General features: G+C 40.8%; 1 non-coding gene across 1 annotated transcript; it reads right to left on the bottom strand.

The window, feature by feature from the left end:
* Positions 1 to 899: 899 nt before the first annotated feature.
* Trnaq-uug (transfer RNA glutamine (anticodon UUG)) lies at positions 900 to 971 on the bottom strand. Its single transcript has one exon. It is a non-coding gene; the product is annotated as a tRNA-Gln (tRNA).
* Positions 972 to 5,196: the final 4,225 nt, after the last annotated feature.

Raw genomic sequence — 5,196 nt, 5'->3', positions numbered from 1 at the left:
ACTGAGTGTAGTGGCTTAGACCTGTAATCCCAGTGAAGGAGGATGAGTCAGAAGATGCCCAGTTTTAAACCACTTTGGACTACGTTGCCAAGTTCCGTAAGAAAGTAGCCTACGGAAAGGTGGTAAAACTATAAATCAACTCAATAACAAAAACTCTTACAGGTCGATTTAAACATGTTCAAAAAGGGGACTAGAGAGTTGGCTCACTGGTGAAGAGCTTGTATCGCTCTTCCAGATGACCTGAGTTTGATTTCCAGCATTCACATCAGGTTTTTCAAGTTCACCTCAGGCTCCAGGGGGATCCCACACACCTCTGGGCTCTACAGAAAAATTCACTCATGCCCACATACCCTCTCCCTCACACAGCATGTACATACACATACCTAAGAGTAACAAAAAATAAAATCAAAACTGCAAGGATCATAACCATGTAGAGTTATAAAGAGTCATTTAGAGACAATTTTTTTTTTTTTTTACATTCAAAAGATTTTTGATGGAAGAGGATGTGCAAACTGGCCGGGTGTGGGTGTATATACCTTTAATGCCAGCACTCAGGAGGCAGAGGCAGGAGAATTTCTGTGATTTCCAGGCAAACCAGTACTTCACAATGAAATCTTGTATGCTGGAGAGATGGCTCATCAGTTAAGAGAACCTATTTATCACCCTTTTGTAGGGCTAGGGTTCAGGACCCAGCACCGAGGATGCAGCGCCCCTATTGGCTACCATAAGCACACGTGACCACTTTCACAGACAAACGCATATGCAGACACACAGACATAAACATAAATAAAATAAAAATGAAATCAGTCTCTTATTTTAAAAAAAAAAGAGTTCTTATCAGTCCTTTAAAAGCTGTAAACCACATCACCACTAATTGTACTCAAAACAATCATTATAAGAGGTCTCACCGAGATTCGAACTCGGATTGCTGGATTCAAAGTCCAGAGTGCTAACCATTACACCATGAGACCACGTTACAGTACCTTGTCAGTTATAATCCCTTATAGAGAGCTGTAGTTTCCGAACAGCCGCGTTACATGGCTGTAGATGAAATTTGATTACATTTCCTGACCTTTAGGTTTTAGTATGCATTTTCTTTTCTTTTTTTATAGTATGTATTTTCACCCAGCTTAGATAACCAGATCTTAAAAGGAAAAAAAAAAAGGAGAAAAACTACCTCTGTGTGTGTGTTGTCGTTTTTTTTTGTTGTTGTTTGCTTTTGTTTTTGTTTTTTTTTGGTCTTTGGCTTTTTGTTGTTGTTTTGCTTAGTTATTGTGTTTTTTGTTTTTGGTGTTTGTTGTTTGGTTGGTTTTGGTTTTGGAATTTTGTTTTTTGAAACAGCGTTTCTCCGTGTAGTACTGGCTGTCCTGGCAGTCTCTCTGTAGACTCTCTGTAGACTCTCTGCAGTCTCTCTGTAGACTAGTTTGGTCTCGAACTTGGTGGTCTGCTTGCCTCCGCCTCCTGAGTGCTAGAATTAAAGGCGTGCACCACAATCACCCAGCAAAAGCTTGATGGCTTTGGCAACCTAGGTCTGAGAAATCACAAAGCGCTGTATTTGGAATAAAGTGTGCCTATCAGTGACTGTCTAGGTTGTGTGTCTCCTGTAATTTTTCCAGCCCCTCTCCACACACATCCCCATTCTGGGCAAGGAGAAATGCATCTAAATGTGGAATTAGGATAGCAGTTTACTTTCTTTTCATTTCAATTCTAAAAGCTTTCCTTTCCTTCTGCAGTGATGATAACACCCTAAACCAAAGTGGAGGTAGAGTCTAGAATTTTTTAGTAGAGCAACTGCCTTAAAAACCTGTTGGAGGAACATATTTAGGTTCCTAAATATGGTAGCTGGTGGATGTGAGCTGGAAAGCAGTTTTCTCAGGAAAGAAAACAGGCAGATGCCTGACTGCACAATCATGGGGTGTGTTGGGTGTCTTATAACACGCTGGGGCTGCTGAGATATTTGAGAGTGAAGAAGCTGCTAAAACAACCATGACACTCCATTAAGCCACGCACATGGAGTGGTTTGGCCAAACTACCTTGGTGATGCAAGAACTGTACTTAAGGACAAAAAAGAATTTGAGGAGGGCAAGAGTAGTCTTGGATATGAGTAGAAGTAAGTACTACTGGCTAAAGTGGGACCAAGCACAAATAGTACTTTGATTAAGGGGAGAATGGAGTGCTGCCATTCTGTCATCCTCTGTGGAAATAGATAAAGGTCAGGGTTGCACAAGCAGGCTCTGACTTCATTACCAGAAGGGCTGGGTCTCCAGAAATGCTTTTGGGCAATGGTCTTGAGAATATAAAAGGGGCTACAGGAGTTGGAGAAATGACTCAGTGGTTACGAGCAGTTGTTGTAGCTGAAGAGTACCCTGGTTCAGTTCCCAATGTGGCAGCTATCTATAATTACAGTTCCAGGGGGGATCTGTTGTTTTCTCTGGCCTCTATGGATACTGCATGTGCATGGTGAATGTACTTGCATGCAAAATTTGGATAATGCAACTTTTCTAACTGATGTTTGCTCGCTCCTTCCTTCCTTCCTTCCTTCCTTCCTCCCTTCCTTCCTTTTTGAGACAGGGTTTCTCTATTCTGGGACTCACTCTATAGGCCAGGCTGGCCTTGAACTCAGATCTACCTGCCTTTGCCTCCTGAGTGCTGGGATTAAAGGCATACACCACCACCACCCAGCTTCATGTGATGTTTTTCAATTAGATCAAAGACTGGGCAAATGGGCTATTCCCTTATCTTCTAAGATATAGTTCTTATAATTATTTTTTTCATCTTATTTTATGATAATGGATGTTTTGTCTACATGTCTGTCTGTGCACCATGTGCATGCCTGGTATCCATAAAGGCCAGAAGAGGCCATTGGATCCCCTGGAATTGGAGTTAATGGAGCTTGTTAGCCATTGGGTGCTGAAAATGGTGCTAGTGTCCTCTGCAAGAACAGCCAGTGCTTTAACTCTGGAGTCACCTCTGTAGCCTCACTATGTAGGCCAGACAGGTCTTCAATTAGAAATCCTCCTAACTTGACTTCTGAAGATTTACATTTTCTGGCATTGAGGAGGGATAGAAAGACAAATAAAAGTAGGGGGTGGGGAACAGAATAACAATGGAGTCTACTTAAAGTCTCTTGTTAGCAGTGAGTAAGAATTTTAGAACAATTAACATTTGCTGCGAAGACTATTTGTATAGAGACAGCTTTTTTTTTTTTTCTTTCAGAAATTGAACCTAACCGGCAGTGGTGGCACACACCTTCCACCACCTTTAATCCCAGCACTTAGGAGGCAGAGGCAGGCAGATTTCTGAATTCGAGGCCAGCCTGGAAGTGAGTTCCAGGACAGCCAGGGCTACACAGAGAAACCAAACCCTGTCTTGAAAAACCAAAAAAAAGAAAAAAAGAAAGAAAGAAAGAAAGAAAGAAAGAAAGAAAGGAAAGAAAGAAAGAAAAAAAGAAAAGAAAAAAAAAGAAAAAAAGAAAAAAAAAGAAATTGAGCCTAAGGTCTCATGGGTACTCACTCAGCAAGCATCCTACCACTGCGCTACAATTTCAATCCCCAGTAGTCCTTCTACAGAGAAGTATTTTCAAATAAGAATGTTAAAATAGCAATGAAATAGACTTAAGGACTGAAAATGCATAAGATTAAGCGTGACATTACTTTTTTTCCTACATTCAAACCTGAAATTTTCTGGACTCTCATAAATACGACTCTAAACCTCCTGCAACCCTATGACTTAGGTTTCACCTCATCAGCTTTACTTCTATTTAATACATATCAGGATCTCATCTAAGGTCCTCAGCAACCCTTTGAAATATAACTTCAGAACCCACCAAAATCTTATTTATATACACAAATAACAATATCACCTAATACTATGGTCTCTCGTTTGGTTTTGGTGTTCAAGACAGTGTAGTGGAGGCTGGCATTGATCTCCTTATTTGACCCACCCCTAGTCCTGTTACGGTCATTTTAATATCAGACTGTTTTAGGTGTGTGTGTGTGTGTCTGTGTCTGTGTCTCTGTGTGTGTGTGTGTGTGTGTGTGTCTGTGAATGTCATGTGTGAGAGTATCAGAGGGTCTCAGAACCCTTAGAACTGAAGTTACAAGTATTTATGAGCCATCTGATGTGGGTGCTGGGAACTGAACTTGAGTCTCTTGGAAGAAGAGCTGGGGCTCTTAACCACTAAGCCATCTCTCCAGTCCCAGACTGTTTTCTGAAACAAGGTCCCATTATATGGCCCAGACTAGCCTCTCATTTGTGATCTTCCTACCTTAGCCTACCATATGCTGGAATTACAAGTGTACATCAGCATGGTTGGATGGCTGAGATCTGACTTTTGACTGACAGGAATACACAATGCAGCTAGTTTAGAATCTGAAATGTCCTGAGTCATGAATTCTTGTCCTTCCTGAACCAATAGGCAGGATAAATGTTGAGGAGTGAGTGGGGAATGGCACCCACTTAAGTCATCTTTTATGTCTAGAACATGGAGACAGTTTTACTGTCCTCTATGAGGAACTTGTAGGAAATTCTCCTTTGGGAGACTAGGGACTGAGGCTGTGCTGGAGCAAGGCAATGATGAAAGGCAACACTGATCTCAGAAACAAAGAGACTGAGGACATTTTTTTGCAATGGAGAGGCTGCTTTCTTTAGCTGATGCCTATAAAAGTGGGCTTTAAAGCTAATTTTCTTTCTCACATCCATTTCAGTTCCTGTTCAAATGAAAAGAAACAAACACAATCTCAAAGTAAGTTGTTCAAATTAAACTTTCATGATGTTGGTGCCTAGGTAAGGGGAACTGAGTTCATCAAAGGATCATACCCAGTGGACACTGAATTTCGAACTAAAAAAGTCTCAGGGAAAAATAGGAATGCAATAGTGGGGGCTAGGTCTGGCTTCCCTACAAAAAGCATGGGCTAGGCCAAGGCTTGGCTCAGATGTTGGAAAGCCCACATCATAAAAGGGTCATGTATAAAGGGCCATGGTACTAAAAGACAAATCCTGAACATTGTAATTCCCAATTATGAAATTCTCAGGCACCAAAAGTCCCTAATATCTAAAATCCTCCTAAATCAAGATCCCCAAAATATGATTCTGGAAGAAATAATTTAAAACTTCATTGAACATGTTTATTTACATTTTAAAAGAACAACATTATGAGAAGCATAAAACACCATGACAGAATACTTTATAGGTTTT

This window comes from Arvicanthis niloticus, chromosome X (genome assembly GCF_011762505.2).
Source record: "Arvicanthis niloticus isolate mArvNil1 chromosome X, mArvNil1.pat.X, whole genome shotgun sequence".
NCBI classification, from domain to species: domain Eukaryota; kingdom Metazoa; phylum Chordata; class Mammalia; order Rodentia; family Muridae; genus Arvicanthis; species Arvicanthis niloticus.
This window is presented reverse-complemented; position numbering and strand designations above follow the sequence as displayed.